General features: G+C 39.6%; 1 protein-coding gene across 4 annotated transcripts in view; it reads left to right on the forward strand.

Annotated features, from left to right (window-relative positions):
* The window catches only part of LOC123860545 (endogenous retrovirus group K member 8 Gag polyprotein-like), a 131,474-nt gene that overhangs the window by 48,652 nt on the left and 60,371 nt on the right, over window positions 1-22,451 (forward strand). For 3 of the 4 annotated variants that reach the window (XM_064588270.1, XM_064588267.1, XM_064588268.1), the window contains exon 2: window positions 13,547-13,712. The exons of the other annotated variant lie outside the window; for it this stretch is intronic. The gene's annotated coding sequence lies outside the window, so the exon portion shown is untranslated. The remainder of the gene's footprint in view (window positions 1-13,546; window positions 13,713-22,451) is intronic. 4 annotated transcript variants of the gene reach the window in all.

Genomic DNA, 22,451 nt, shown 5'->3' on the forward strand with positions numbered 1-22,451 from the left:
TCCTTTCTATAGTATCTCAAACCGCCTCCTTCTTTGTACAATGCCCTGGCTATATAGGGTGTTAAAAAGAAAACCACAGGCTCAAAATGGAGTCACCAAACCGGGACTTAATACCTAACCTAATTGCAGTTTCAGTTTCCCCCAGAAATATATTCTTAACCAATTGCTCAGGAATTTTCTGGTCAGCTGCAATGAAGTAATCTGTCACAGGGGCTCTCTCCATCCCCCAAAGGAAGATGAGGTCATCTACCTAATAAGACCCCCTGTGGTTCCCCCTAAGGGAAAGTGACCTTGCCTGAAACAATCCTTTCTTTTCTTTTACTAATAACTTCCTTGCACCATCCTCCTTCCCATAAAAACTTTCCATTTTTGTACAACTCCTCAGAGCATCTCTCCACTTGCTAGATAGGATGTTGTTGGATTCATGAATCATTGAGTAAAGCCAATTAGATCTTCAGATTTACTCAGTTGAATTTTTGTTCTTTAACAAGGGACAAGGGAAACAACTCATCCGAAAGTACTTCTCATGTTCCTCCTAAAGTAATACTAATTTTGCTCGAAATTTTAAATGGTGCATAACACTCAACAGAAGTGATTAGTAAGATCAGTTAAGCCTGCCCCAATTAAAAAGTCACCAAGAATTTAAATTAAAAAAAAAATTGAAAAGTAAAAAAAAAAAGTTTACCCAGAAACCTTTGACTCTTTGAAAAGATTGGCTCCTTTAAATCATTAATAACCAATCAATACTTGCCTATTTCTTGGTGAGGGGGAGGGTCAGTACTTTTGATTTTATTGGTTTACATTTCATCTTATGACTTGATTCAAAGACATATTATGATGTAGTGATTAAGGGTGTGGAACTCAGAGCGGACTGACTGGCCTCCCTATTTCTCAGCTGTGTGATCTTGGGAAAATTATTTAACCTCTCTGTTCCTCAATTCCCTTATCTGTAAGATGGGGGTAGTTATAGTACTATGGTATAGGTTTATTTTGAAGACTGTATGTATGTGGTTTAGAATAGCACTTGGCACATGGCCAATCCCCAAAAGGGTTAAATATTATTATTATTATCAAATATTATTATTTGAATTGTTTAGGGTAACTTTCCTGAGAACAGACATGTTTCAACTTTAATTTGGCTGGTAGCTGTGACTTCTGGCAATTGCACTGATGGGAGAGGCATGCATACATGGATGAATCTCTCCTTAAGGACCATTTGGTTTGTAAAAAAGTAAATGTAACCCTTGGGTCCCTTGAAGGACCCACATAGGTTACATCATAATAAAAACACTTATTATGTGTCAGGTACTTTATATGCATCATTTCATTAAATCTTCATAGAGAACTCCAAGAGTAAGCACTATAATTATTCCCCACTTTACAGCTGAGAGAACTGAGGCATAGAGAGGTTAATGAAAAAAGCACACAAGATCAAACAGGGGTAAGTGGTAGAAAGTGAGTTTTCAAGCCCACTTGTCTGACTCCAAGAACTGCTCTTAACAATGATACTGTGCTGCTTTGACCTCTTCTAAGCAAGCCCTTGCCCGAGAAATATGAGAGAATACCTTCTCTGGGCCTTCCAGGAAGCCAATAGCAAGGCCTCCACTTACAAACAAAATGCACACAATGTCCCCAAAAGAAGTTGTGCCATTTGATGGAAGAGAATCATGCATGAGAAGATGCAGGGACTAGAGATGATTCCTAAGGTAACTTTTAAAATTAAGTCCTGAGATGGTATGCAACAGATTTCAATAATATAATCCCAGTTCTTCAAGTAGTCATCAGGATCACTTGCTCCTGGGCCTGGGGGTGACCTACCACAGGACTCTCCAGGTCTCCTGCTGCTTGGGATCCCCCATTTGAGCTTCTCTGGAGGTGTTTATTCATTCTGTGCTCAGCTGGTCCCTTCCAGCTATTGCCATACAATCCTTAAGCTAGTGTTTTATTAAAGAATTTAGGAATTCTCTTTGGGCAAGGCACTGACTAGTAATTGTTTTTGGTGCTACTGTGATACATTTTCACAAACTCAGTAGCTTAAACAACATTAATTTATTATCTGTAGTTATGGAGGTTAGACGTTCCAACATGGGCCTCCCCTGAGCTAAAATCAGGGTAGAACTATGTTCAGTTCTGAAGGCCCTGGGGGCAAATCTGTTTCCTTACCCTTGTCAGTGTCCTTGACCTGTGGCCCCTTCCTCTGTTTTCAAAGCAGCAATGGCTTGTGGAGCCTTCCTCATATAGCCTCTCTCTGCACCTGTTGTCCCATCTATCTCTGACCATAGCGGGAAAGATTCTCTGCTTTGAGGATTCATGTGATTAGATTGGGCCTGCCTGGATAATCCAGGCCAATTTCCTGAGTTTAAGGTCCTTAACTTTAATCACATCTGCAAAGTCCCTTTGCCTTGTAAGGTACCATATTCACAGGTTCTAGGGATTAGGACATGGACATCTTTGGGAGGTCATTATTCTGCCTACCACAGGAATGAAACTGAAACTGAGGTGTTTAGTGTCATCAGTTTGGGGTGCAAAAAATGTCACCCCATAGTGGTTTCCCAGTTGCTACCCCTGTGCCCCCACCTGCCTTTTTAGCCAGAGGTCCTGGGTGAGGTGAGGCTTGGAAGGGGCCCTCCAGTGATCAGTCCATGAACACTAGGAATTTAATCCAGGAGGTCAGCATCAGTTAATATTGCCTTGCTGGGAGAAGAGTGGTCATTACTATAAGAGCACTTGTTCTAGCCTGCTACTGTTGCTCCCACTCACTGGTGTCACTGCTCCAACCTGGGCATACAGTCCACTTACTCAAGGGCTGTGTCACAGAAGGTGTGGTCGTATTGAAGTTGCCAAATACAAAGCTTGTTGCCATTGCCATTGCTGTGCTTACCAGAACCGACTAGAGCAGGATGGGGAAGGAATTCTTCCCTCACCCACGGGTACCCCATGCCCAAGCAGCCCCAGGTTCTCAATAACTTCCTTTCATGAAATGGTCTTTTCCATCTGTACATGGATCAGTAGGCATTTGTGTGGGTTTAGCTGTCTCCAAATCCTGGTAAGATCCCTTTGCCTGACCCCTGACCTTAGGGTGACCCTGAGGAGTATTGTTGGGAATCTCTGCCTCCCAACACAGTCAGGTGACAATTATGGTAACTTTGAAGCAGGAAGCAAAGGAGTTGGGGTTCTCATTTCCTTCCTATTGGCCCCTACCTACAGCCTCTGAGTTTCTTACACAAATTCAACCACCTCATCTTGGACATCTTTAAGCTTAGTCTCTCAGTGGGCTGAAGGTGGGGTTGAGGGAGTTGGACCTTGATGCCAGCACAGTGTCTGTTAGTAATTGAAGGGCATTTTGGTGACTTGTCCAGGAAAAGTGAAGGCTTCAAGGCAACTCCATGTGGCTACCATCAGAAAGCAAAGAACAATTAGCAATTTCCAAATGGCAATTTTTTAAAATAAGAAATATTTAAAATTCCTAAGGAGGGCACATGTTGTGATGAGCACTGGGTGTTATACACGACTAATGAATCGTTGAACACTACATCAAAAACTAATGATGTATTGTATTTGGCTAACTGAACATAAAAAAATTAATTAAAAAATATTTAAAATTCCATTTCACTGGGCATCACACTAGCACAGTAGTCTTCAAACATTTTTGCTTCAGGACCCCATTACACTCTTAAAAATGTGTTGATGTAAGACTAATGATGTATTGTATGGTGACTAACATAACATAATAAAATTTAAAAAAAATAAAAAGTGTGTTGGATCCACATTAAAAATTAAAACAATTATACATTAATTCATTAAAAAAACATTAGATATTAATATAATTAACACCTTTTAATTAAAACTATATTTCCTATGACAAAAAAATTTGAGAGAAGAGTCACCTTGTTTTACATTTTTGCTAATTTCTTAGGTTTGGCTTGACAGAAAACAGTTGAATTTTTCATATCTGCTACTGCCTTCAGTCTGTTGTGAGATCTCAGTTTGGGTCAGCTATCCTGGGGTAATTTCAAATCATATGTGCAAGAGTGCTTTGGAGATGGTAAAGCACCATAGAAATGCTTGTTTGCTATTTCTATACAGGGCTGCTAAAACAGGAAGTAACAGGAAATTACTCCTTTGAGGCTCATCACACCTCTCTTTGATTAAACACAGGAGAATTCAGCCCACCCAGAAATGAGGTGTTTGTTTCTTCTTACAGAATTTCAGAAATAATATTCTCACAGAAACTTACATGAAAAAAGTCCATCGATTTACCAGATACCAAAGCAAATCTGACTCCATGCTAGACAAACTGTAGTTCCAAGAATCCAAGAGATCCAGTTGGGAAGACTGAGTGACTCTATATTACATTAAAAGAGAGGTTTTTAAAAAAATTTTATTGTATTATGTTATGTTAATCACCATACATTACATCATTAGTTTTTGATGTAGGGTTCCATGATTCATTGTTTGCGTATAACACCCAGTGCTCCTCCCCCCCTCAATCTATATACCTTTGAGAGGTGGGTATTCTAAAGCTCAGAGAGATTAATGGAAAAATGACTTACCAAAATGTGACATAGTTCTGATAAATGGTAAAACTGGGAATCTAGCCCAGGTTTTCTGATTGCAAATTCAGTAGTTGCATTGCATTACAATACCCCTGGGTGGTTCATCTCCTGCTCATGGGACTCTAAAAAAGAGGGAGGTAGGAAAGACCTGTCTAATTTGGAGGGAAGAATATAGGAAAAACTTTAACCATGGCTGCAGCACACACACCTGAGGGAACTATTGCCTTCAGGGATTATAGTGTCTTGGGAGATGGAATGGGAAAATGTAGGATACTAGATCATTGGCAGCAGGTAGGATAAGGATCTTTGAGTCAGATTTTCTCCTTCACAGTTATATCCAACTCTGTCTATGATTATAATGTGCTGACAAAGAAAGAAGCCAAAGATAGAAAATTAGCTCAACATTGAGTACTATTATGTGAATGCCCCCAAATAGAGCTGAAGATGCTGTTCTTTTGTTGCAAGTGGCACCCAAAGATCTTGAGTGATTTATCCATCCAGCTACCATCTAGGCCTACAATAGTGAATGACAAGAAATGATTGCTTGTTTTTTATTTCTCTTCAGAGGGCTCTCCATTGTCTTCCTAAACAACCCTCAGAAACAAACATTTTGCTTTTCCAATATGGCATAATCAGATGGATACTTCCCATTGTCTTAATTGACTTGTTTACAGCACAAAATCATTTGAAAAGACTTCCTTTAGTTTCCCTTGGGTTCTCTGATACCTACGTGTCTCAGCTCCTTATTACTTCTGAATGATCCATGTCAGTCTGTTTTGTAGGCTTCTCTTGTTGGCTAGCACTTAAATGATGATGTCACATGAAACCCTGTTCTCTTTTCCTTTTTGCACTTTTCCTAATCAGTGCATTTAGTCTTTTGAGTTCTATATCCAATTATTTACTGATAATTTAAAAAGCTTTATCTCATGTCCAGATTTCTGTCTAGCTTCAGATCCATCTATCCATTTGCCGTTTGGAGGTCCTACATACTCTTGAAACCAAACACGTCCAAAATGGAACTCATTTTTACTGCTGTCTCTCAACTTACTTCTCCTTTGGTGTTCTCCACCCAGCAAGTGGCACCACCATTTATCTAATTGTATAAATCAGTGGCTTAGGAGTTACACAGGACACCTCTCTTTCACCCTGTAAGGGAAAACTCTATTTTTCTCCTCTGTTCTCAATACTTCTGACACTAGATGTGTGAGAGTTTTTTTCACACCACACAGTTCTCCAATTCTCAGTGATGCTGACAGGGTATCCTACAAATTTAACTCAGTTCTGACACTCTCTGTCTGAAGATAGATTAAGGACTCAGTTTCACAAGCCTTTCCATATTAGATGCCAATCTCAAGTCTAGGCTGTTACCTGTACTTCTGACTGATTGGCTATAAATCAGGGTTCCTATGGGTGCCACTCTCCCAGTACCTCCATATGTCCACTAATCCAGAAACTCATCAAATCTTGTTGTTCAAGAGTGTTCATAGAGCTTAATCTATAGTTCCTCCTTCCCCCTTCCCAGACATTAGTGAGTGGGGCTGAAAGTTTCATCCCTCTAATCAGTTGGTCTTTCCGGTGACCAGTCCCATCCTGAAACTGTCTAAAGGCCCCAGCCTATCTCACTTATAAGCATAAATCAGGTGTGCTCAAAAGGTGCTCCTTATGAATAACAAAAGACACTCCTGTCGCTAAGGAAATTCCAAGGGTTCTAAGAGTTCTGCCAGAAACTGGGCACAAATATATTTTTTATTATACCACACACCCCATAGAGACAGTCGATCACTGAGCTTAATTCTGGCATAATATTAAGCGGGGTTTATTGCAGTGACTCCCAGAATGGAGAGAGATAACTCTCTGACTTTGGTTTTCCTTCCACCAATCCATGCTCTACAGCCTTGTCTTTCTGAATGTAGACCTGATGATGCTATTCTACCTCCTAAAACTCAGTGGGTCCTCATTGTTCTTAGGGCATAATGTTATTTTCCCACTTCATTTCTTGCCACTCCATTGCCTTGCATTCTACACATCAAATCCTACTGAATTTCTTTTAACTCCTGGAATGAACCGTGCCCGTTGTCTTGCTTCCTGATTTTACAGATGCAGTTTACTCTCTTGGAACAGTTTCCCCCTTTTCTCTATCCCTATGCCTATCTAACTTAATCTTCAGGTTTAAGTCAAAATATCAGTCCTCAGGAAGTCTTTTCAGTGTCCCGAGGGAAGGCTGACTACTACCTCTATGTGCTGGCACAGCAACAGAACTTAACCTCGGCTCTTACTGCAGTGTGTTACAGTTGCCTATTTACTTGTCTGTGTCCCTATCTGGCATTAGTTCAGCTAAGGCAGGAACCGTGTTTGCTTTGTTCAAGGTGGTATCTCCAGCCTTGGAGATATAATGTATCTCAAAAAAAAAACATTATTTTTGAGATACATTATAAGTGACCTTGGACAAATTATTTAACCTCTTTTTGTCTTTCAATTTACCAGACCGAAGATGGGAATAGAAATAGTACCTATTTTACAGGGTTGCTCTGAGCGATGTCCATATATTTAGAACTTAGAGTGGAATACTCAGGGGTTGCCTCAGTATTCATGTTTGAACAAATTCTGTCATGTAACATTGGCTCACAAAGCCAATGTAGAGACAGCAGAGCCCAATGAATACAACATGGATTCTGAAGCCAGGTTGCCTGGTTCAAATATGAGTTCTTACACTTACTAGCTATGTGACCTTGGATAAGTTATGCTTTCAGTGCCTTCTGATTTACCCATCTATAAAATGAGAATAGCAGTTGTATTTATCTCATAGCATGGTTGTGTCCCTGACACGTAGTAAGGACATTGTAAATATTTTTAAATGAAATAAAAAATACAGAGAGGAGGAGTGAGAGTATGCAGACATTTGGCACCATGTGATTATCAGCGACAGTTGATGTGGAATGACTTCCCCCTGGGTTATGGCTCCTGCTCAAACACGAAAGCAGGCCATCAGTGGCTCATTTATTGGCTATCGACACCTGCCATTGAATAGTTTCCAAGACCCAAACTTCGTAATGGAATGCAGCCAGTTCTCTAGGGGAGTACAGTGTCTGTGAAGTGGGTGTATAAGCACTGATGAGTTTCAAGTCAGGATCCACATAATTGCTACAATTTGCAATGCCATTTAATGTAAATAAATGGCAGCAGGTGTAGGGGATAAGATAGCTTTGAGGGGGCCACCACAGGTAGGTTCTCCACAGATGTGAACTTTGTGTCTGAGGTTTGACAGACTTCGGGATTATTTCTGACAGTGGGAAGAACAACTGCCCTTTGCCTAAACTCTTGTCACACTTTGTCTGAAGGCAAATGCTGACATATTTATGATAGCTCAGTTCATTTACCTTGGAAAGCACAAATGTCCATAATTAGCCCCCAATTATTCAACATGTGGCCTCTCTTCTGGTCTCCCTCCTACTGTCTAACTTTTGACATTTTCTGTATGAAGTAGCTCATGCGTAAGAAGGCATTAAATTAAATATGTCCCTCTTACTGTTCACTAATAGCTTTGGTGAAAGGATTTTAGGCCAGAAAACTAGAACCATTGGCCAGAACAAAGAATTTGAACCTACCTTGTGTTATGGGTTAAATTGTGTCCTCCAAAGATAACCAAAGATATGTTGGAATCCTAACGCCCATTACTTTGGAATGTGATCTTTGGAGATAGGATCTTTACAGAGGTAATGAAAATAAAATGAAGTTATCAGAGTGGGCCCTCATCCAATGACTGATGTCCTTTAGAAGAAATGGGAAATTTGGACAAAGAGATAGGCATACATCAAGGGAATGCCATGTAAGGAGATATAGGGAGAAACAGCTATATAGAGAGAAGCCCAGATCAGATCCTTCCCTCACAGTCCTTAGAAAGAACCAACCTTGCCAAAACCTGACCTTAAACCTGTAGCTTCCCAAACTGTGAGACAGTACATTTCTGTTTTGTAAGCCACTCAGGTTTTGGTACTTTGTAATGGTAGCCCTAGGAAACTAATACTAGGTTTAAATTCATACTTAGGTACTTACTGTTCCTGGTACCACTGTTACTTGTATCTCCATCACTTTCCCCAGCCAGGTGCCTAGGTGAAGATAATCAATGGGTGTGAGTACCAACAGTGATATTTGGTTCCAGCCTCTATCAGCGGAATTGCTAGATTGCAGTCTCCTTGTCTACCTCTTTGCCTCATTGGTAGTCAAAGAGCTCTTGCTTTAGTTCTTGGTGCTCATTTCTACTCTCACCTGTGGCCTTAGCCATTTCTATTGACCTAGCCAGTTTCAAAGAATAAGAGGAACCTATATATCTCTGTTTGACCAAACATTTATGAAACTTGTTTGACTACAGAACTATTTTGTCATATAACACATGGAGCATCTTTTGGGAATTACTACCCATAGTGTTTTTGATGGTCGGGGAAAAGATCAAGGTGACTTTTCAAGGAGAAATCAGGATTAGACACTGGGGTGGGAGACAGAGTTCTTGGAATTCCCTTAGGATGGGAATTTATAGTCATTAACCTAAGGCAGGTGACATCAGATAGATAATTCTCTGTTGTGGGGCCTATCCTGTCCATTATAGGATATTTAGCAGCATCATTAGCCTCTACCCGTTAGATGCTAGTAGCAGCTACTTCCCACTCATAACAATCTTAATGTGTCCAAGCATTGCCAAATGTCCCATTGGGGAGTAAAATTGCTCCTGCTTGAGAACCAGTAATCTTAGATTACTGAAAAAGTTCACAAATTGACACTTGTTTTCCATATTAAAAGTACCAAGATAGGGGCCCCTGAATGGCTCAGTTGGTTAAGTGTCTGCCTTCAGCTCAGGTCATGATTTCAGGGTCCTGAGATTGAACCCTGAGTCGGGCTCCCTGCTCTTCGGGGAGTCTGCTTCTCCCTCTCTCTATGCCCCTCCTCCCTGCTTTGCTCTCTCTGTCTTTCAAATAAATAATTAAAATCTTAAAAAAAAAAGTACCAAGATAAAGAAGTGAGTCAGAAGATTGAAGTGTGTGTGTGTGTGTGTGTGTGTGTGTGTGTGTATCTTGGGGAAGGATAAGCTAGAAAGGAATCTCCATGGAGTCATTTGCAAAGAGATGGGGAAAAGGGACACAAGACAAATCCAGACCCCATTTACTCTGAGATCTCTGTGAGTTTCCTGGTATCCTAGTAACGTTTCCATTTTTGCTGCTTTTGTTATTGATTGGGCATTTCTCCTTACGGCAGGTGTCAGTAAAACTCTTATGGCAAAAACAATCTGTGTGTTTTAGGGAACAAAAACAATTAGAGAAGGTACACATATGAATAATCTAGTTGTTAGAAGACTCTTGAACGAAACCAGGCTCTGTTCTGCCTTAGGATGTTTGCATAGGGTACTTATCTACCTGGAATGCCTTTTATCTTAGGATCTTCTCAAACATTGGTTTCAAGGAAAGACTTTTCCTGACCCTTCTCTCTAAAGTAATGCTCCCTGATGCATAAATTTATTTTTTTAACCTCAGTGGTTAATTTTATTCCAATCAAGGGACAAAGATTTTTTTTTGAATTTTATGTTTACTTTCTTGAAAATATTTTCTTGCCTATTGTGTGTATGGTAATTTCACCCACATTACTAAAAAAGTACCATGAAGTCATTCATGTAAAAGATAAAGAAAATCCCTTTAAACACATCTCAGGGGAAAAATATCAAGTAGGCCATTTAGTAATTTATATATTGTTAACAGACTATAATACAATCCTGGTTTAAGTCAAACATATAAACATTTTGCCATTAGTATATTTTTCATAAATTGACAGGTATTAGTTATAAAACATTGTGTTTCTTAGAACCAAGCTCAGTGGTTTGTAAAAATGATAAACTTTTCAGTTTATAATGTTTTTGTGTGTATCATTTTCATAATAGTTGCACTGGGTGTTCAGTATATGAATGTGACTTAACCACAGTTGAATGGTATTAGCATTTACCACTTTTAGTGAAGTGTCAAAACTTTACTTTCATTCAGGTCCCTTTACCTTTTCCACTTTTAAATATCATTGTATTCAGTATCATTATTTTCATTTTTATTTTAATTACCAAGTATAATTTAGAAAACTTGTGGGAAGGATAATCTATTCTGTTTGCCTATATTTCTGCCCTTTCTGTTGTTTCTTATTCCTTCCTTCCTTCCTTGCCACAAGTCTCCTTCCTTCTTCCTTCCTCCTTCCTTCCTTCCTTCCTTCCTTCCTTCCTTCCTTCCTTCCTTCCTTCCTTGCCACAAGTCTCCTTCTTTTATCATTTCCTTTCTGTTTGAAGAACCTGCTTTAGCCATTCCTTAAGGATAGGTCTTCCAGCAACAATTTTTTTTTTTTTAAGTTTTCTTTCATCTGAGAATGTCTTTATTTCCCTTCTATTCCTGAATAATAGTTTTGTCAGTTATAAAATTCATGGTTGACAGTTCTTTTTCTTTTTCAGCACTTGAAAAATGTTCTACTTCCTTCTTGCCTCCATGGTTTTAGATGAGAAATCTGAGAGATCTGCTGTCATTTAAATTGATGTCCTCTATGGGTAATATCATTTCCTTCTGGCTGCTTTTGATTTTTTTTTTGTCTTCAGTTTTCAGAAGTTTGATTATGATGTGTCTTAGTATAGATTTCTTTGCATTTATCTTATTTAGGATTTACTCAGCTTTTTGAATCTGTGGCTTTATTTATTTATTTATTTTAATTACCAAAATTGGGAACTTTTTAGCCATTATTTCTTGGAATACTCTTTTAGCCACTCTCTTTATCCTCTCCAGTGATGGCAATATTGGATCTCTTGTTGTCCCACAAGTTCCTGAGACTGTTTTTGTTTTGTTTTGTTTTGCTTTGCTTTTTAGTCTCTTTTTTCTCTGTTGTTCATATTGAGTAATTTCTATTAATATATTCTCAAGTTCACTGATTCTGTCCTGTTATCTCCACTTTGCTACTGAATCCATCCAGTCAGATTTAAAAATTTTGCCTATTGTATTTATTAGTTCTATAATTGCCATTTGATTCTTTCCTATAACTCACAGTTCTTTGCTGAGATTTTATATTTTTTCATTGTTTAAAGAGCATTTTTAATCCTTGCTGAAGCATATTTATGATGGCTGCTTTAAAATCCTTGTCAGATAATTCCAAATCTGATTCATCTAGATGTTGGTGTCAGTTGATTGTCTTTTTTCGTACAAGTTATGATTTTCTTGTTTCTTGGTATGATGGGTTGTATCCTGGATATCTTGGTTATTACATCAGGAGACTCTGGATCTTATTTAGTATTTTATTTTGGCAGGCAGTCACCCTTTTAGGTTTAGCATTCCAGTCCTGGGCTACTTTTGTAGGCTGTGGTTTCAAAGACAATTTAATTTTCAGAGCCTTTGTTGTACTATTTTGGTCTGCTTGGTGCCCTTGTAGTTTTAACAGATCCCTGCTGGTGCTGCCTTAGTGGGTAACAGGAGCTTCCCCAGCCTGCATGGGTTCCTGGTAAAGACAAAGACCACTTCCTGTGTTGAGAACTTGTGTCAGAATCCTGCCTCCTTATGGCCTAACTGCCCAGTATCCTTCAGAGAGGGCTGTCTTAGGCCCAGCGAGGAAGGAGAGTCCTGGCCACTTAATGCCAGCATAGCTCCAGATAGATTCTTCTTGCTGGTTCTATAAGCTTATTCAACCCAGGAATTTTGTATTGTAACACCCTGATTATTTCCTTCATAGCACTTTTTATCTGAAATTATATTTATATTTTATTTTGCTTTTTCAATGTCTGTTTCCCATACTAGAAATAGCTCTGTGAAGGCAGAGTTTTTATTTTTATTTTTAAAAATTTTTGCTGTTTCCCAGCACCTAAACAAAATAGGTCCTCAATAAATATTTATTGAAGGAAAGAAGAAATCCCAAGAGGTAGAGAAGATGATGACAGCTATAAGGAGGAGGGATAGCATACTGAATTCTTAAAATATATTGTCTATTTGGATAATAGGGCTGAGATTTTTAAAAATTTTATTTTTAATTTATTTTGTTTTTTTGAGTAGGGAGTTGAATTTTTATTTTATTCATTTGTTGATTAGTTCAACAAGTATTTATTGAGTACCTATTAGGTACCAAGCACTGTGCTAGGGATTTAAAGGTAAGAAAAGAGGTCTGTGCCCTGCTGGGCACCATAGTCTATGTAGGAAGACAGGAACTGAAAAAGAAATGCCAATGCAATGTAGGTTATGAAGCAGAAGTGCAAGTTGTGGGGCAGCAGGTCTCATCAGTCTCCTGGGGGGTGCGGAGGGGTCTCCAGCCTTTCACATCTGCATAGCTCTGTGTAAATGTTTGCCAAGAGAATGAGTGTCTGGGCCCTGGAGCAGCCCAAACTGGAACACTGGGAACTCCATAATCAGAATCCTCACCATCACTAATGCTGTTTGAACACTTTTTAGGTGCCATTGTTTTCCAAGCCCTGGCTTCTTTAATCCCCACAGCAGCCTTTCATCAAGGGTTCTCTTATCATCATTCCCCTATTTTACAAACAAGGAAATGGGCTCAGACTGGAGGTCCCCTAACTGGTCAGTAGTGGAGGCCAGGTGGCTGCCTCCATGGCCCATGCTTTTAAACCCCACCACCTCCCCAGGGAGGAGAGCCCATCTCCACCTCTCCTCAGCCTTGTGCACTTAGCTTAGCTTCCCTCTGCCTCCCTGGTGCACTAGTTGCCTGAGTTGCCTTTCTTTAGCTTCATTTGCACAGAGACAGTGACATGAACAGGATCTCCTGACCCATGACGGTTTTGGTGGAAAACAAAATGCTGTTTCTAGTCAGTGCTAGGATCAAGGAGGATCCTCTTCTTTGGGAACTGAGCCCTGGTTAATGGTCCATATGGATTGTCTGATGTTCTTTACCCCACCAGTATCCATGCGCATAGAGTTAGTACTGGATGTTCCCAACCTAATGGGCTCTTCATTTCACTGATGGCTGCTCTCTTCCTTCCTCAGGTTCTCAGATTCATCAACAAGACAGAAGCTCCAAAAGAGGGATTTCTTGGTATAGAGATTAAGAGGGCAGACTTGGGAGCCAGATAGCTTGGGCTCAAATCCTGTCTCTGCCACTTACTTGTGATGTGACCTTCTTTGGCCATGTGACTACATAGTTCATCTGTAGGTGAGTCCGTGTGGTTCTATGGCACAGGTGGAAAGTGAAAGGGCCACTTTAACACTAATAAAAAAATACCTATAGCTGTTGTTTATTGAGTACTTACCATGTGCCATGCACAGGCTAAGTACTTTATATCACTGTCTCATTTTATCTGCATAGTCATCCTAGGTAGGTGTGGCATATTGCATTTTTCCAAGATAACTACCCAATATTTTCCATCCTACATGCTGTTCTTAAAATGTGGTATTGATACTCTTCCTATAGAGTGATGAGGCTTATATCCCTTCTCCTTGAAATTGGGTGGACCTTTGTGATACTTTGACCAATAGACTACAGCGGAAGTGATAATGTGTGACATCTAAAACTAGGTCATAAAAATGTCGTGTACTTAAAAAAAAAAAAAGCCATGTACTTACTTTGCTCTCTTGGGCTACTCATTCTTGAAACCTGGCCACTTCATTGTGAGGAAGCCCAAGCCACATGCTAAGGCCATGTGTAGGGTATTCCAGCTGAGAGCCCACATTACATCCCATGAAAATGCCAGCATTAATTGCCGGATCTGTGAATGAGGATGTGTTCAAGGTGATTCTAGCCAAGTCACTATCTGACTGCAATTGCATAAACTGAGTGAGAACTCTCTAGCTGAGGAAACTGAGGCTCTGAGAAGGGAAGAAGCCATAGTCATGTGGCCAGTAAGTGGCAGAGCTGGAATAAGAACCCAGGATGCTAAAAGTCTTGACTAGAGAAATGAGATGAGGGGATGATTTCTGCATAGATGCAGACTTCATCTATTGGCCCAGAGGGATCCAGCTGGAACCCCAACCCCAGGGGATATTGACTGTTTTATTTCTATACATTTATTGAGTTCCTCTTCTAAGCTATACTGTGTTATGACTTGTGAATTCAAAGTGAATAAACTGTAGCTTTTGTCCCCAAGGGGCCTATGATCTAGGTGAGGAGATAGACTGTTGATCTCTGTACTCCTGTGTATTCTCCAACATTGGTAAATACTGAGAAGTTGCTATATAAGACATTGAAAAGATTTCCTGGCCTAAGGCAGTCTGTCCTACCTCCTCAACTTTGAATATATCCAAAGATATCAAAGTGAAATAGGAGTAACTGGTTATTTCCATATTTAAGCAAGGGTTCCTCCTGCATGACTACTCTGAAAAGGAGTTCTAAAGACCTTAAGGCTTTTTGTTTGAGTGAAAGAAATAGTGACTAGTATATCCAGTATCTAACAGATGAAGAAGGTGGGTGGATTCCTTCCTCTCTCTGGATAAATATAGTTTATTCTGAAGTCTGCTGTATTTTTCACAAATATTTGTTGGGTAGCAGTCATATGTACCAGGCTAGAGATACAAAAATAAGACAAGATCCTTGCTCAGAGTCTAGTGTGGAGGGAGTGGTGGGAAGTGTTACAAGACAGTAAGATGGTCACTCCAGTGGAGGTAGGGATAGGTGCTGGGGAAAGACTGAGGAAGAAGCTCCTCCGTCTGTAGTGGAGTCAGGAAAGGCTTTCCAGGAAAGCTAGGCTTTGAGCTGGCCATGAAGAATTGACAACTTTCCAGATGTCCAATGAGGAAGAGGGCAGCCTCCTAAAGGCTGGAGGAGGGAGGAGCCTGTGTAAATAGTTGAGGAGGCACGATATGTTTGAAGACCTACAAGAAATTTAGTATTGTTGGTTAAAAAAAAGGGAAGAGGGCCAAGAGGTGGTAAAATAAGTGGAAAGTGAAGTCTGGGACCAGAATGCGAAGGGTCTGCTCTGCAGGTACAGGTGTGTTTGCCTTTTATGGTTTGGTGTGCTGTTTCTAGCCACAGTTAGAATTATCTGGGAGCCTTTTATAAAAGACCAATACCTGGTCTCAATTTCAAAGATTCTCATTCAATAGGTGTGGGGTGGGACCTAAATATCAGTATTATTTTCTAACTTTATTGGAATAAATTATACATGTGTGTCTCCATTGTGCTGTTCTTTCCCTGCCGCTATATATCTCTTTTCTTTTGTGTATTATGCTCCTAAATGTCTTTATTTTTTTTTAAGATTTTATTTATTTATTTGACATAGAGAGACACAGTGAGAGAGAGGACACAAGCAGGGGGAGTGGAAGAGGGAGAAGCAGGCTCCCCGCCGAGCAGGGAGCCCAATGCGGGGCTCGATCCCAGGACCCTGGGATCATGACCTGAGCCGAAGGCAGACGCTTAATGACTGAGCCACCCCGGCGCCCCACTAAATGTCTTTGTTTTTGACCCTGTTTCCCTAACTGTTGATTGGCTATCATGACTCAAATTTAGTATCACTTAACTTCAGGAAGCCTTTCCTGATCTTTCCTGGCTGAGTTATGAATCCTTTTCTGTAGTTCCATAGTACCTTGTATATAGTTTTCAGTGAGAATTGTATCCAGTTGATTTGGTTTGGTCTTGGACATCATACCATGACTGAATTATTACATCCAGACTGAATCCAGTGAGGGAGGCAAAATTGAGTTCTAATATCAGAAGGGTGGTGGGTACTGGGTATCAAAATAACAAGTATTTTTTTCAATACTATATAAACCTGTATTGTTCCTGAAAATATTTAAAGTGGTTGTTTCTCTACTGGACTAGGAGTTCCCTAAGGGCAAGTACTATGTGGTATTGATCTTTGAATACTTAGCTCTGAGTCAGTTTCCTGGCTCAATAAATGTTGAATGAATGGTTCCTGCTGTCAGATTTAAAAATATAGTTTATTCTGAAGTCTGCTCTGACTACCATTCATCCTTTCTAAAGTGTTTCCACTTTATTCTTTCACGCCCCCAGGACTTCAAGGATGGGGGAAAATTTTGCACAATGGCTTTTGAAATTATCATCAACCAGAAAACATCTTTGAGAATTTTATTATCTCCTTTCCATTTGGCCTCCTGAGAAATGTAAGGATCAGTAATAGGAGAGAGGCAGGCAGGCCGAGCAACTGGGATCCGAACCCACTAATTCCCTGGACAAGTGCCCTCTGTCTCTGCCAGAATTCAGGTTGATGATAAGGAGGAAAGTAGAGGTTCCTGGACTCAGGTTGAGAGGTGCCCAACCCATATTAAATTGATTGGGTCCACAGGCACTGTGGAGGTAGAAAATGTTGTTTTACTTCTGCCTTATCTGCTGAACATTCTCTAAGGATCTCTTTTAACTTACATTTAAAAACTGGGGGGAAAGGGCACCTGGGTGGCTCCGTAGGTTAAGTGGCTGCCTTCAGCTCAGGTCATGATCCCAGGGTCCTAAGCCCCATGCAGGGCTCCCTGTTCAGCAGAGAGCCTGCTTCTCCCTCTCCCTCTGCCTGCCGTTCTGCCTATTTGTGCTCTCTCTATCTATCTCTCTCTGTCAAATAAATAAATAAAATCTTAAAAAAATATTTTAAAAATATGGAGGGAGAAAGACGCTGATAGGCAGGGAAGTTTACATTTAATTGCTAATTTGTAAGCAATTTTCTTAAGTGCTACTTCATTTCTAAGTTGTCATTTAATGGGTATCACAGTGTTTCTCTGGAAGAAGGAATGTATTTCATTGAACTCACTACTCCTTCAGGAGCAGACTTGAATTTAGTTTTATGAACAGTAATGATTTTTTCATAGGGTGTACTTTGCTTCCACACAGGGTAGTATGATTCATAAAATCAAGTTCTTATGCTTTCATTATCCTTTCCAGGAATAAACCCTATTTCCTACAGCTATAATTCCCATTGTAAATCAGCTAGGTCCTTGTGCATAATACTGTGCAATTGATCGTTATCGTGTGTAGCCACATTAAATGTCACAACATGCTTTAGAATGAGAGATGAAAGAGAAGAAGGAAGAGGAAGAGGAGGAGAGAATAGATGGCAGAGTAGCACCTGGTGGGGCTGAATCTCCCTCTGCTTCGAAAAGAGAATGTTTCCAACATCCAGATATGGTGAAAAAGATGGAACTGATGGTTGAACTTTTTTAGTGAACTCACCATCTCCATAGAAGTTTGCTCTGAGTGATCAAAGCAGTCTTGCCAGTGCTGAAGAATGAAGGGTTTACCTCAGAGCTGCTCTCTCCATTCCTCCTCCTTCCCTCATTGGTCAAAACTTATTGGGCAGATTGGATTGCTGGACTACTTATTTAACCCAATAGAAATAATGAGTGCTGTATGGCCTACCTGACGTTCATTCTTCATGCACCCTCTCACCCCCATGGGCACCTTTATTTTCCCTTGGAGTAAGGTGGGGCAGGTGACCAAGAATCCTGCTTACCTACATTTCTCCCATCTGAGACCTCACAGCTGGCTTACAGGAAAGAGTCCAAATTCTTTGGCATGGGATACAAATAGGCAGCATAATAAAAGGATATTTTGGGAATCATAATTTGGCAGCAGAAACCAAAGGCAGGGAGTAAATTAGCAGTTAATTAGAACAGTTTGGCCGGATTTGGGCCTCAACCAGGAAGACGTGCCAGAACTATTATTTATTATTTAGAGAGAATTTGGCCAAAGAATATACGTACACTGAGAGCCTATTAGAAACCAGACCCTGTGCTAAGTGCTTTACATATATTATCACATTTATGACAAAGTAATTCCATCTCTAACAGCACCCATACTTTTTTGCTGTGGCACTTTTTACAACTCGAAACTATATATTTATTTGTGTGGTTAGTTGTTTTAATGTTGGGTTCCACCCACTAAGTTTCCATCTATGTGCCTGTCACATAGTAGATGCTTGAAAAGTTTATTGAATGAATAAATGACTATGTCTTGGTACCACTCTTATGCAACTTAGATTCATGAAAAGAAACTTTTTGGAATTCTAGGAAAACTGGATAAGCAGTATGCAGGAAGGGGCTAAGCCAGGCAGCTCTGGGAACCTTGGCAACCACTAGAGAACTTGGCCATTAACATGACCACTCCTAATGCTTCCGCACTAGAGCTTTCAGTTGAAATTCTTGAGAGAGATTCTGACTGGCCTGACTTGGGTCAGGTGTCCACTCATGATCCAGTCAGCTATGACCAAAAGGTGAAGTAACATAGTAGGTACATGTTTGCAGGATTCTTCTGGTGTGTGTGTGTGTGTGTGTGTGTGTGTGTGTGTAGGCAGTTCTCAGAGGAAGAGGGTTACTGGGAGCTGTGAAGGTAACTTAAATGGTGTTTACTATAATGTAGGACTAGAAGGAAGAGTATGACAACAGTGTATAGAGATGTTTTGAAAAGATATGCATTATGGCACTGTGTCTGGATTCCAGGTTTCCAGTCCTAGACTCCGTACTTCCTGTGTGATCCTGGGCAAGTTACCTGATCTGTCAGTCCTTCATTGTCCTTATCCACTAAGTGAGGGTCATGATAATTTTAGCCACTTAGATTTGTTATGAGTTTTAAAAGAGATAATGCATGTAAAACATTTAACAGTGCGTGGCATTGTGGGCACTCAGTAGATGTTAGCTAGCATCATTCTTACAATGGAAGATGGAAGTTCCATCTAGAATATCTTTATCCCTCTTAGTGAAATAAAGAATTCCATCAGGACTCTTCTAGGATAGTTAATTTCTGGGAGAGGGTAAGGCTTAGGGTGATGAAGAATTTCAAATTTGGAGAAAGATGATTTTTTTTTTTAAAGATTTTATTTATTTATTTGACAGAGAGAGACACAGTGAGAGAGGGAACACAAGCAGGGGGAGTTGGAGAGGGAGAAGCAGGCTTGCTGCTGAGCAGGGAGCCCGATGTGGGGCTCAATCCCAGGACTCTGGGATCATGACCTGAGCCGAAGGCAGACGCTTAACGACTGAGCCACCCAGGTGCCCTGGAAAAAGATGATTTTAACAAGCCCAAAATGTTCATAAGGTCATCTGATCTTCAATTTTAATAGTTTATTAAAACACCGAAGTAGATTTAACATCAGTCTCCTCCATACAGGCCCTTAAAAAGTCAGTTTTTCCTTACTTGCTAGTTGTACTGGCAATGGAGGACAGAGATTGCAATTCAAAAACATAGCTCTTCACCCAGATGCAATATTGAAGGCCAGGACCCATAGGGCTCTGCTGATAGGGAAGTGACGAGTTACCCATTTGGCTGTTCAAGGCTCCTGACCTAATCGCCTACTATTGCTTTAAGTACAAGGTGAAAATCTTGTCATCTGTAACTGTTGTAGCAAGCAGAACAGGCAATTGAATATGCTTATTGATCTATTTGAATTGAAGATTACCGATTTTATTTCTTCACATATAACAACGTATTATAACCTGATATACATATTACAAATGTCAGCCTGCACTTCTCAAAGCCTAATGAGTTCCTTGTGAAACTTCATGAGGGGCAGTGAGGAACAGCTTGGAAAAAGGCCCTTCGGAAAGTGTGAAATGATTGTACTATCAAAAATGTGGTTTTCTTTCAGTTTAATCATGTCCCCCTTTTGGTTCCCTAAGATCTGTGTTCTTGCTTTACATGCTGAGGGATTTATTAATAACAACCTCCATTTTACGTCAATTTAATTAAGGAAGATTATAATTATAATAATTCCTTTGGGATTCTGATTGCCTTTTGATTCTATTATTTCCTTTGGTTGTCAGATCATTTACCACTTAAATGCAGATGAGTTGTAGCTTGAACATTAAGGTGAAGGGTTCTCCTTTAAAAACATTTCACTCTATGGGGGATGGGCTACATGGGTGACAGGTATTAAAGAGGGCACTTGTTGTGATGAGCACTGGGTGTTGTGTGTAAGTGAAGAATCACTGAATTCTACTCCAGAAACCAATATTGCACTGTGTGTTCACTAACTAAATTTAAATAAATAAATAAATAAATAAATAAAAACATTTCACTCTCGGTTTCAGAGGATCTTAGCACTGGAAAGCATTTTAGAGATGGCTGGCCTACACCCTATGTATTATAGAGAGAAAACTAGAGGCCTGAGAAGTTACATGATTAATTCAAGGCCACTCGTCTGTATAGGGCAAGTGATGGACTCTGGATTAACAGATGAAAAGTTCTCTCCACTGAATATCATGATCAAAAAACAAGTTGCACATCCTATAGAAAAATTGGTTACTGTGAGGATTATTTTGTTTCACGCCTCGTGGCTTTGATGTTGTTCAGACAGTTTAACTTTTTGTTATGTGTTTTCCAGGGTACTTAGAACTCTCACTAGTACACTTCTAGATAGAAGGTTCTAGGTGCTTCTACCCGTTGCAATTTCATGCATTAAGTTTTGTGGCTCAGATATGGCTTTGGCTAACTTAATGATTCTCATATACCAAAAGACTCAAGATTAGTTATTGGTTACTTCCATTTAATGGATGAGTGTAAATATACTATATTTATTCATTACATGTTTTGCTTATTTAATTATAAGATAAATAAAGCCCTCCAACTCAAATATAATATCAAGAAAAGGCAAGTGAATTGATGTGTGCTCTTATTAAGGTGATAATCTTTTTTTTTTTAAGATTTTATTTATTTATTTGACAGAGAGAGACACAGCAAGAGAGGGAACCCAAGCAGGAGGAGTGGGAGAGGGAGAAGCAGGCTTCCCACAGAGCAGGGAGCCCGATGAGGGGCTTGATCCCAGGGATCATGACCCAAGCCGAAGGCAGACGCTTAACGACTGAGCCACGCAGGCGCCCCAAGGTGATAATCTTTTAAACATTGGGAAAAGCTAAAAAGTCTCTTTGCAAGTAGGTCTTGCTTGCCTCCCTTCCCCATTTCATATAAGAATTTTACTTGGGGAGCATTCTGACCCTTTTTAAAAAACATTTAATTTTTCTTTTTATTGCAAAGTATACTATATACACAGAAAAGTGTATGCAGAGTGGCAAAATATTTGACTTGCCAATGTGCACATTCCCAGCTGAGGTTGAATCAGGTGGCACTCTGCCTTCTTTTTTCAGCTCACTATAAACAAGTATCCTTGCCATGTCTATTACTGCCAAGTTTTTAATGTTTTTGTGTTTTTGTTGATTTCACTGTTTAAAATGGGCCCCAAGTGTAGTGCTGAAGTGCTGCTGTCTAGAGTTCCTAAGCACAAGAAAGCTATGATATGCCTTACAGAGAATATATGTGTTTTAGATGTTTCCTTTAGGCATAAGTTATAGTGCTATTAGCCATGAATTCAGTGTTGATGAATCAACAACATATGTTAAATAAGGTGTCTTTAAACAGAAATACACATAAAATAAATTTATGTATTGACTGGTTGACAAAAATATTGTGACTTGAGACTTGCAGGAAACTAACCCTTTCTTTCCCCCAGGAGCAGTGGTCCAATATTTACTAATTCAGTGTTTGTGGCAACTTTATAGAACATAAGTACATCCCGATAATGAGAATCAACTGTATGTAGCTGGGTATACTTACACTTCTACCAGCAGTGGATGAGAGTTCTCAATGAGCAACATTGCTGGAAACATTTATTAATGTCAGATTTTAAAAAATGTTGTCCATCTGGTACATGTGCAATAATTATTGTTCCATATATATGTTTTGTGATAATTTTTCCCCATCTGTGACTTGTCTGTTCATTCTTATTAATTGTGTGTGTGATTCTCTTCCTTTTCCTTCTCCTTCTTCAGATAATAGAGGGTATAGAAATCAGAGGCTATGCATGATACACTTCCTATAGGTTTCTGTACTTCTTCAAAATAAAGTTTCTTATAAGTCACAAATTCAATTAATAGATAGTAAATTCAGATTACATATTAGTGTTCTACTTATCTATAGCCTCAGAGGGTTTTTTTTATTATGTTATGTTAATCACAATACATT

Source organism: Mirounga angustirostris, unplaced genomic scaffold, assembly GCF_029215605.1.
Source record: "Mirounga angustirostris isolate CCGP_5_RB_7025 unplaced genomic scaffold, mMirAng1.0.hap1 SCAF_4, whole genome shotgun sequence".
NCBI classification, from domain to species: domain Eukaryota; kingdom Metazoa; phylum Chordata; class Mammalia; order Carnivora; family Phocidae; genus Mirounga; species Mirounga angustirostris.